General features: G+C 31.4%; 1 pseudogene; it reads left to right on the top strand.

Moving 5' to 3' along the window:
- Positions 1–1,044: 1,044 nt before the first annotated feature.
- LOC143636486 (F-box/kelch-repeat protein At1g22040 pseudogene) lies at positions 1,045–2,591 on the top strand (annotated as a pseudogene).
- Positions 2,592–11,903: the final 9,312 nt, after the last annotated feature.

The raw sequence follows: 11,903 nt of genomic DNA, 5'->3' as shown, positions 1-11,903 counted from the left end.
GTAAAGAATTATTTTTAACTATTTTAAAAAAATTATTTTGTGATTTTTTTTTCTTTCCTCCTAATAAGATGATATTGTTCCTAAAAAAATAATAAATAAATAAATAAACCGTCGATGTAATGCGTATGTGCATTAATGTGTATTGTATATATAAAATAGTGTTTTATTGCATATAATACTACACAAATACATTATCTAATACACACTATTGAATATATGCAAATACGACACTAATAATTGTATGCAAAACACATTATTGTATATACGTAATACAACACTAATGCACATATGCACTATATCAATTTTTTAAAACTTTTGTATATAATATAACACTATTGCAAATATACGATACAAACAACTATATATATATGCTATTCAACACTATTTCAAATATCAAAATGCACACTATTGCACATATGCATTATAAAAAAAGTCGATGTATTGCATATATGCATTACAACGTTAATTTTTTTTATTTTTTTTCATTTTTATATTTTTTTTTTGGGGTGAAGAATAACAACATATAAGAAGGATGAAAGAAAAAGAATTTTAAAAATATTTTTTTTAATTAAATTAAAAATACTTCATTATTAGTTCTCTAGTTCTCTCCATAAAATAGAGTTTGTCTCCCTATATATATATATATATATAATACTAGTATTAGGAATATTTTTTTTAAATTGTGCCCTTTGAAAAAAGTTCCCGGCTGGGCGCCTACACTGCCACTCCTTGGGAGTTGGGGCAGCCCCCTACTTGCGTCGGATTTGAAACCGAGCTGAAAATCTGAGCTCCGGCTTGGCTCGGATTTGACTGGATACAGCGTTTTAGTAGTGATACAATTATTAGGTTTCTTTGTTCCTGGAGATAAATTGGGGATTATTGTTTTGCATTTCAAAGTACAGTAGATGTAAATTCAAGTGGTAGTTAGTTTTTGTTTAACAATAAATAGAATATGAGATATAAGAGTCTGAGTCCAATGCTCTCTTTCATTTCAGGCAATCTTATATAGATCAAGACGAAATATCAGTTAAACCGTCATTTTGATGGGATGTTGGTTTATTAACCAAAAACAGCTGCAGACCAACTGAGACTTTGCATGTTCCAAATAGTGAATCCTGCAAGAGGCAGAAAACATTATCAAGCTTTTGGGATGATAAGCCTCGGTTAATCCCCAATCTTCCTGTAGAAATTCTTGCTAGACTTCCAAGAATCTGCTATTTGAACGTGAAAACAGTATCACGAAGCTGGAAAGCTGCAGTAACAAGTTCTGAAATTTACAAAGTTAGGAAAGAATTAGGCACCACGGAAGAATGGCTCTACGTTTTGACCATAAACCAAGGCGATAAACTTTTCTGGCACGCATTGGACCCGGTTTCCAATGGCAAAGATTGCCACCTGTTCCTAACGTGCATTCAGAAGACGATTATAAAAACGGGATGTCGGGTTCTCGTATGTGGAACATGGTGGGATCAAGTATCAGGATTGCAGATGCTGTGAGAGGATGGCTTGGACGAAAGGACGGTTCAGATCAAATCCGGTTTTGTGGGTGTGCGATTGGAGCCGTTGATGGCTATCTTTACATGATCGGAGGGTTCAATAAAGCTTCTGCTATGAACTGCGTTTGGAGATACGACCCGGTTTCAAATTCTTGGAATGAAGCAAATTCTATGTCAATTGGTAGAGCTTATTGCAAAACGGGTGTGTTGAACAATAAGTTATATGTCGTTGGGGGCGTTAGCCGCAGCCGTGGCGGTTTAACACCGCTACAGTCAGCAGAGGTGTTTGATCCTCAAACCGGGTTCTGGTCTGAAATACCAAATATGCCCTTTTCAAAAGCTCAAGTGTTACCGACTGCTTTTTTAGCAGATTTGCTTAAACCGATAGCAACTGGATTGACGTCTTATAGAGGGAAGTTATATGTTCCTCAAAGTTTATATTGCTGGCCGTTTTTTGTTGATGTTGGTGGTGAAGTTTATGACCCGGAAACTGGTTTGTGGGCTGACATGCCTACGGGTATGGGTGAAGGGTGGCCCGCTAAACAGGCAGGTACCAAATTGAGTGTGATTGTCGATGGCGATCTGTACGCGTTGGACCCTTCTACTTCATTAGAAAGTGCTAAAATTAAGGTTTATGATCATCAAGGTGATATACCTATTTGTGACTTTGCTGAGTCAGAATCGCCATATTTGCTAGCGGGTTTGCTAGGAAAGCTTCATGTTATTACTAAAGATGGTAATAATAATATTGCGGTTATGCGGGCTGATACACGAAATGATTTGACGACATCAGCAGGCGAAGAAGGAGAAGGTGTAGGGACATCTGGATCGGTATCCAATATTTGGAATGTGATTGCTTCCAGGAACTCGGGATCTACCGAGCTTGTGAGTTGTCAAAATCTTGATATATAATCCTTTGGTTTTCTGTATGCTGCTGTGTTTGCAGGTATGTTTTACTATGTGGAAAATGTTGTAAATAATATCGAGAAACATTGTTGTGCTAGCTTACTGTTATTGTACTTTTGAGACCTTTATGAACTTTTAAGATTACTTACTTATATATAGTCTTGATGATTACTAAAAGTTCATTGGAGCGACACCGATTTTAATGAAAGTAAAATGATCTGATTTTACAAACGTTTTATTTGTATGTTTAATATTTATAAAATATGCTCATGGGTATGACAAGCAATGGGGTACGTTTAGCCTAGACCCTAATTTAATTATGAGTCGGTTCCTGTCATGGGGGCGTGGCTCAGTAATTTATAATACAAGTTGATTAAAAATGGTTTTTTATAATACTAGTTTATTACTTTAGTCAAAAGATGGTATAGCAGGTAGGTTTTGTTGTTTGGATTGGTTGGATGATCACAAAATTGTTTAAAAATCTCTTATCGGATTAAATACTGGTATTATTAAAATCTTAAATCCAATAATCCAAAAGAAAAGACCTCGTTTTTTTTATTCGCTATGCGCTGGCTGGATCAATTGATGGACGAGGGAATCTGTAAAGATATGAAGTGATTGCCATTTGATGTGTATTTATTGTACTGAAAACAAGTAACAAAAACAGATCATACACTTGCATTTTATAGGTGTGAACCATATAACAAGATTTTGTTGAAATGACAGTGTAACTTGACAGTATGTCAGTGCCAAAGGTATTCATGGCTATGGTCGGCTCCACTTTGGAATATGAGTGATTACTTTTTGAGTTTTGACATGGCAACCTAGTTACCGTCGATAAATGGCATGCCCGTAGGAATATGAGTGATTTACATACTGTTAATTGTCTAAGTTGCTCATGATGCCTAGTTATAGTTGATAGTTGCTAAATACCGATGGCCTAAGGTATTATTGGTTGCCCAAGTTACTTTTATACAAAACTATTTTTTTTACCCGGCAGTTGGGATCTGTTTTTGTATCCATTGTCTTGTAGTGGTGCACGAATATGCATTCGGTTAAACATGTTATGTTCGTTAAGATACCGGCACTAAATTATATAATAATAATAATAATAATGATAATAATAATAATAATCTCTACTTTAACGTAGAAAACAGTAACAACGCTTGTATAGATAAAAAATTAATGTATTAAAAAGTTCTTAATGATAATGACAATGATTTTCCCGTGTGCGTTGCGCGACAAATTTGGTCGGCAAAACCTAGGCATTGTAGCGTTGAGCCAACGTGAATTCGGTCGGTATTGGCTACGTTCGTTATGATACCGAAACTAAACCTAAAAAGTAAATTCGTCAAATTAACATATTAAAAATAAAAACCGAAAAATAAGTAGCGAAACTCGTATTGCGTATTATAAGAAAGTAACATATTTAAAACGTTCTTTATTTGGTCGGTAAACCCATGTGTCGGTTAAACCCGAGTGTTGCATTGGCGAGCTAACACGTATTCGCTTGCTATCGGTTACGCTCGTAACGGTACCACAATTAAACCCAAAAAATAAATCCATTGAGCTAACACAAAAAATTAAAATATTTAAGACAGAGTTTATTCGGTTGGTAAAACCTGAACGTTGGTAAAACCAAGTCGTTATCGGTCCCTGGGGTTGTGGCGATGAATATGTAAACCTCGGACGTTGTTAAAACCCGAGCTTTGTCGCTATGTCAACGCGAATTCGATCGATTTCGGTTGCATACGTCACGGTACCGGAATTTAAAACAAAGTATAAAACATGATGTGACCCAATAATATCGTGCCACTTGGTCCAATAGGTGTCCAAGCCACACCAAACTTCCTTTTTATAATAATAATAACTAGTGATTTAACGGCGCGTTGCGCCATGGCAAGTTGGTAACACCTTGGTTGCTAAAACTAAGGTGTTGTCGGTGCCAAGTATTGAGGTGGTAAGTCGACACGAATTCGATCGGTTTCGGTTACGTGTGTTAGTGTACTGTAACTAAAACAAAAATAGAATATAAAAATTGAGGTGGACCAGTAAGGTGGCGTCGGTAGGTAAAACTCGAGTGTTGGTAAAACCCGACTTTTGTCTATCTCGGGTGTTGAGGCGGTGAGGCGTGAGCTACGCAAATTCGATCGGTTTCCATCACGTTCTTTCCGGTACAAGAACTAAAACAAAAACAAAAAACAAAAACACAAAACAAAAACGGCATTCAATCAGTTTTGTTATATTTGTTACGGTACTTGACCTAATATATAATGCGATGAGTCTACACGGATTCAATCAGTTTCCGTCATGTCCGTTATGCTACCGAAGCTAAAATAAAACCAAAAAAATGAACAAAAAGAAATATTACTGCATATTTTACAAATCATCAACGGCCACCTAGAAAGAGTTTACAATATGCAGGCATGGCCCAACACTAATCCGATATTAAATAAAAAAAGAGCTCACGAGAAGAAAAAAAAAAGAAAACCAAAATAATATACTCATAGATAAGGGGTGTCTCGAACCTGCGCAACCTAGCAATTAACAACACAACATCACCTCAAGAATTACCACCCAACCATGACCAAAGTTTTGTTTTGATACCACAAACATATAATATATATATTAAAGTTCAGTTCTTAACTTATGCGGCACCAGGCTTCACAATTGTATTAAACTAGAGGTTAACCCGCGCGTTGTGCCGGGCAGGTCAGTAAAACCGAGTGGTGGTAAAATCCAAGTGTTGTCGGTTCCAAGCTTTGAGGCGATAATTCAACGTGAATTTGGCCGGCTTTGGTTATGTGTGCTACCGGAACTAAAACCAAAAATAAAACAAAATATATATATAAATTGATGTGGACCAAATGTCGGTCGGTAAAACTTCAGCGTTGGTAAAACCCGACTATTGTCGATCCCGGGCGTTGATTCTACGCAAATTCGACCGGTTTCCGTCACATTCGTTACAGTACCGAAACTAAAAGAACAAAATTAGTATTCGGTTGGTTTTCGTTATAATACTGGAACTAAAACAAACACGATAACTCCACACTGCTATGAGGCCAACTAAAAAAAGAATATTAAAAGCAAAACCGTCTTATGCAATCACTGCCCTGAGCCCAGCTTAAAAATGAAAATTAAAAAAAAACCGCCTTATGCAATCGCAGAAACTTGAACCCAGGTAGAATGCCAATCAAGACATTCACATATATCATATTAGCCATCAGGCTACCTTTAAAGCCATTGTTTGACATTCAAAACTATTAGCAGAAATACTAAAACATACAAATTTTACTTTTTGGCGCCAAAGATCTACTTTATACTAATTAGTAATTGCAACTAATTAGTTATTGCAACCCGCCGCGTTGCGGCGACAGATACGAATTATATTGGTATCAGCCAGGTTTGTACCTATACATACATTAACCTCAAAACACAAATTAGTAAACACCTAGTATGGTAGTGATACCCTTATAACATATGATACAAAATTTTTAAAACAACGTTTATTCGGTCGATAAAACATAGTTGTTGCATTTGGTCGGTACCATCTACGTTTGTTATGTTTCGGAACTAAACCTAAAAAATAGTTACGTCAAGTTGCCAATAATAAGACAAAAACATTGGCGTTACGGCGACAACTGGATGCGAATTCCATCGGTATCAATTAGATTCATTAGGTGTACGAAAACTACACATAAAAAATAATTTTGTCATATTTAAAAAAAATAAACAAATAAAAAAAATTAAAAACCTAATTAATACATACATAGATGGATAACTTAAAAAAAGCCAACAAAAGATGAAAGCTACCACTCAAAGAGAGACTTGAACTTAGGCATATAATTGTGACAAGATTTATAAAGCTTTGAATCAACCATTAAACCAACACAACAATTTGAATAACTCTTGAAACTATTTATATAAATACTCTATGTCTTATCTAAAACTTTGTGGCACCAAACTTTTCAATAATAATAATAATAATAATAATAATAATAATAATGATGTCCAAAGTAAAAAATATGATATATATATATATATAAGTACATCTTTCAAGAATTTGCAGAATTTAAGTTGTTAAAACACAAATTTGGAAACTGACAATGTTGTGAAGAATCATGCATAACACAAACTGCCCAGATTTGTAAAATAAATGCAACTAGTTGGTTCACCCGCGCTTCGCGGCGGGGGCATGGAATTGCCTGCTATTATTTTTCTCTGTTACTGCTAGTGTCTAGGGAAAACGCAGAGACCTAACATCCGCATACATAGTTACAGATGCTGCTGATTTCTTAGTTAAAATATGCATAGCAAGTTTAGTTACATGATATCTACATGAAGCATACATAACTTTGTTAAAAAATCAAAATGTTAAACCGAATAGTTACATTGCCACTGACTTCTTGCTTAAAATATGCATTGAGAGTAGATGAAGCATATCAAAATGTTAAAGCTGATGCATATAGAGCAGACGGAGCATTTACAAAATGTTAACAAAATCATTTATCATTCTTACCTAACGAAGCATACATAACTTTGTTAAAGAAAGGTTATCGAAGTGTTTTTGCCGTTTGATTATTGGGCGCGTGAAGTAGCTGAGGTCCTATTATTTGTTGTGTCAGATCTACTTTTTAGAACTGTGGTGTGTATTTTCTTAGCTATTATTTCCCTGATGCGTCCAACGTGTGTGACCTGTAATATATTAGTTATTCAGTGCCGGTGATGTTGAAGCTAATTGAATTTATTTCTTAACAAACAATTCATGTAGATGTATGTTTTTGCTATATTTGTAATTGACAAAGCTTACTTACATGTATTTATCTCCAAATTCTTCACAATGGTCTTCACATACATAGCAAAAACCGTCTCCCATATGCATGCGGAATTGCTTTGTTGCTGCATTTATTGCATAAGATATAATACCGAGGTCGATCCATCTCAAAGCTTGTTAAACTTGCTTTACATGCGACACGACTATGCTATAATTTAGATAGACATTAACAAAGTTGTATTAGCTATGTTTATACTCACAGTGAGAGAGTAATAGTTTGTAGTGTAACAATTTATATATCTTCTATTGGAATAATGTTTTGTAGTTTGTGATGTATACCATGTTGTGTTCCGTTCCTTTTGTGAGCAGCTCAGCAAGAGTGATTATGGGATCCAAGGGCAGGATTGCATGTGTGTCGCTTACTTCTTTGAATCTGATTGCAATAGATGTGTCTTGCTAGTAGCTGAATATAACATTTTTGTAGTGTATGCAAATCTGTATTCAAAATGTATGCGATATACCTGATATATATTGTGACAAGCTGTTGATGTAATAGTCCAAGTGTCGCAGTGGTGAATTTGGGTCGGCAGTGGTGGGGGCTGCTGAATCTAGCTATGATTTTCCTGCAACGAATTAAAGATGGTTTACAATTTCAATAAATTCAGAAGTTGTTTAATGTAATATATTCACACATTGTATTTAAACCTTAGAATTTTCCACCATAATCATTTTAATCTCTTTCTCTCTCTCGGCTTACTAACTCCACCATCCACCATCTTCTATATTCTGGTAATGTAGATCGAGATTAATCATTTTCCAGTAAGGTTATATATTATACTTTAATGGCCAACAATGGTATATGATTTTCCGGCAAGGTTATATCTTTTTCCAGCAACATCATATTTTCTTCCGGTTATTGTAGATCTAACATTTTTATCTTTATTTTCATTATAAACTGATTTTTTTTAAATCAGTTTAGGTTCTAAATAAAAAATGGCGATGAAGCTAATATCTATACGTATTTACGTTATCCCGGTAAGTTTTCTGTTTATGTGTTATACCTATAACAATTGGTGTTTTATATTTATTTGAAGTTTAATATTTTTCCTGTTTTTTTTTTGTTATACATGTTTTTCTTCTATGTTCTAAATATAAATCAGCTTCATTCATATTCAGTATCATTTTTTCGTTTTTTCGGTAAGACACATTTAAATTATCCGGTTGTAGATTATAATTCTAATATTCCATAATATCAATGTTATAACAAAACTTTATTATTTCAGGTAATTTACCCGATTGATTTAAGGAAAATTTGATTTTAGTTTCTTAATAAAAAAACGGAGATACCATGGTTATTATCATTATTTGTTATTTTCCGGTAAGACATTTAAATATTTCAGTTATAAATTAAATATCAAATGTTCCATAACATAAACATTAATATTCTACTTTATAATTTTAGGTGAATTTCACGAGTCATACAACCTAATTTCAATTTAAATTCTACGAAAAAACCGAGATACCATGGTCATTCTCACAATTTCGTTTTACCAGTAACACCTTTAAAATTTTCCGGTTATTAATTATAATTAAAATAATCCATAATATGAATATTAATATTCGATTTTATTATTTCAGGTTATTGTCTCACTCATATTATCTAATTTCAGGGATTGAGGATGACTTTATAAGATGTGTTTTTTTATATTGATGTATATTTATTTTTTGAATAATCATGTATATTCATGTACATATTTAATTATCCCATTAATATAATTTATTTAGTTTGATTTTCCTTATTTGTTTAAATAACCGAATTAACATGAATATTGTAATTTAAATACTTTAGTTATCCCAATCACACTTTAATTAACATCAATATTGAATATTGACTTTCCTTATAAATAATGGTCCATAATAATAATAATAATGATTTGACTACAATATATTATTTTATATAGATTTAAATTTTGACTATGTTTTAAAACATAACTTATATTACCATATTTTTATAATTTACAAAACAATTTGATTTCTATTTATATTCTAATTTAAAAAATTTATTATCGCTATAAAATTGATCACCATATATAAGTATATGTAATGGATAGTTATAAAATTGATCACATACTCAAATTTGACCTAACATGTTTAAGGTCAATGCTTTGAATATGATAATTCTAAACAATTTTGGTATATGATTAACCATTAATTATAAATTAATGGTCCATAATAATAATAATAATAATGTTTGACTAAAATATATTTTTATATACATTTAAATTTTGACTATATTGTTACATTTAAACAACTTAATTTTAGAATTAGTGATCAATAATATAAATAATAAGTTGACTAAAATTTTCAAAGATAAGTTATATTACCTTATTTTGATAATTTACAAAACTATCTGATTACTATTTATATTCTAATTTCAAAATTTTATTATCATTTCTATTTATATTATATCTCACATAAATAAGTATATGTAATGGATAGTTATAAAACTGATCACACACTCAAATTTCACCTTACATATTTAAGGTTAGTGGAGGTTAATGCTTTGAATATGGTAATTCTAAACATTTTTGGTATATGATTAACCATTAATTTATAATTAATGTTCCATATTAATAATAATGATTTGATTAAAATATATTATTTTATATACATTTAAATTTTGACTATATTGTTACATTTAAACAACTTAATCTAATTGTGTTTATAAAGGTTAATAACTTAAAGACAATATACAATATTTTTATATATAAAAAATATTTTGGTAATTGCATACAATATACAATATTGTATATATATAAATTACAAATTCAAATTAACTTTCCAGTAATTGTATGCATCTTTGGTATATGATTTAGACTTTATTTTATAATAATGATAATGAATAATGATTTGACTATAATTTTCAACCTTTATATGAACTTTACAAAAATAAGTTATAGACTTTAATATTAACAAATCAAAATTCAAAATTATCTTCCAATCTATTTCAATTTTAAATCCAATATTATAATCTCTACAACTACTACGAGTTATTTCGTAATTTCGTTTTAAATATTACCCGGGTTTGAAATATATTGTTAGTTCAAATACTATAATTTGAAACAATATTAAAAAATATTGAAATATATCATTTATTTATAAGTACAACATTTGCATTTGATTAAATTTATATGATGTTACATATATATTATGTTTTAAATATGTTCCACCGCGTGTAACACGGGCACCATCCTAAATCAATATTAGAATCTATGTTTCTTTTAAGAGATTTGAATCGCTTAAAACTTGCTAATGTCTGAAAAGAAAGGACACATTTGGATTTGGAAAATGAAGTTAGCGAGAATGTAAAATGGTTGTTAGAGTGTGAGAACTATGAGTCAAATTTTGATGGTCTTCTAAACTCTTTGGAATCTGAGGATTAAATTTAAGGTAATACTTATTCAATAACTTAGTTATGCATGAATTTGTTATTTACATTTATTATGTTTGTTAACATGTTTTTTCACCCGTGTGTAACACGGGCTATACCCTAGTTTAATATATATATAATACTAGCTTTTAGCCCGCGTGTTACGCGGGTTTATTTAAAGCTTTGTTAATATTTTTTAACATATAATTTGTTATATTAATTTAATTAATTTACATGAACTATGGCTGTCGTTTTTATTATCATTTCGGTTTTAATATTTTCCTACTGAGATGGGTTATATTTTTTGTTAGGGTGGAGTTTAATTTCATGTATAAGTAATTGCTTAATGTTTGTTGTTTTTGTTTGTCTATTTTTCATCTTATCAACTATCAATATTATTAATTTTTAAATGAGTTTTGAGGTATTGATAATTTTTAAGTTTCATTGTATTTTAGTTTTTATTGAAATGGGTTTGTTAAAATGATTTGAGAAGTGTTTGTTTATATATATATGTAATAATAATAATAATAATAATAAATTAATTAATAATCTTTTAATTAGAGTCGTTGGGCTCAACGGTCAAAAAAGAGGTGAAGGACGAGCATGACGATCTCGTCACACGTAAAAGGAAAAGGGTCGCGCGTGGTGTTTTAAGGAACTCTTTGCATGAACGGTGTGCCACGTCGGACCCTTCCCTTGGCTTGGCGGAACCACGCTGCATTGTCTAAGGAAACACATTCTTTTTAAATTTGGAAATCTTTTGTGTTATTAGGTTTGATTTTGCTTCATATTAACAAAAACACATATTTGTATTATATGTGTTTTGATTTTCTTATAATTGTCCATCAAAGTTTCTTTTGTAAAAATGTGGTTTTTAATAAACCACTACTTCCGTTTACAGGCATGGAAGGCGACTGCTAGAAACAAAAATAATAAGTAGATGAATAAAAAAATGAAAGACTTGAGCAATTTGCATCCTCTTCTATTTCTTAGTATTATTATTATTTTGGTAAATAGCAAATAAAACACCAAGTGTTATTCATTGTCAATTATTGGTGATGGGGTTTCGTCTCTTAGTACCCTTTTAAGTTTTAACATACACAATAATTAAAAATAAAGAGACTTAATAACCTTATAATTTGTTTGGAATGAAAAAAGAAAAATCTTTAAATAATTGATTCACGTTAATGTAAACAAAATTTTAGGGCTTGGTTAATATTTTGACAAACATAAGTCCAAAATAAAACATGGAGATAAATAGTAATATTCGTTTAACGAATGAACAATAAGAATACCA

This window comes from Bidens hawaiensis, unplaced genomic scaffold (genome assembly GCF_021521415.1).
Source record: "Bidens hawaiensis isolate Kalapana, Puna unplaced genomic scaffold, B.hawaiensis_p1.1 tig00000599_1, whole genome shotgun sequence".
In the NCBI taxonomy this organism is placed as follows: domain Eukaryota; kingdom Viridiplantae; phylum Streptophyta; class Magnoliopsida; order Asterales; family Asteraceae; genus Bidens; species Bidens hawaiensis.
The sequence above is the reverse complement of the archived record's forward strand: the minus strand, read 5'-3'. Positions and strand labels throughout refer to the sequence as shown.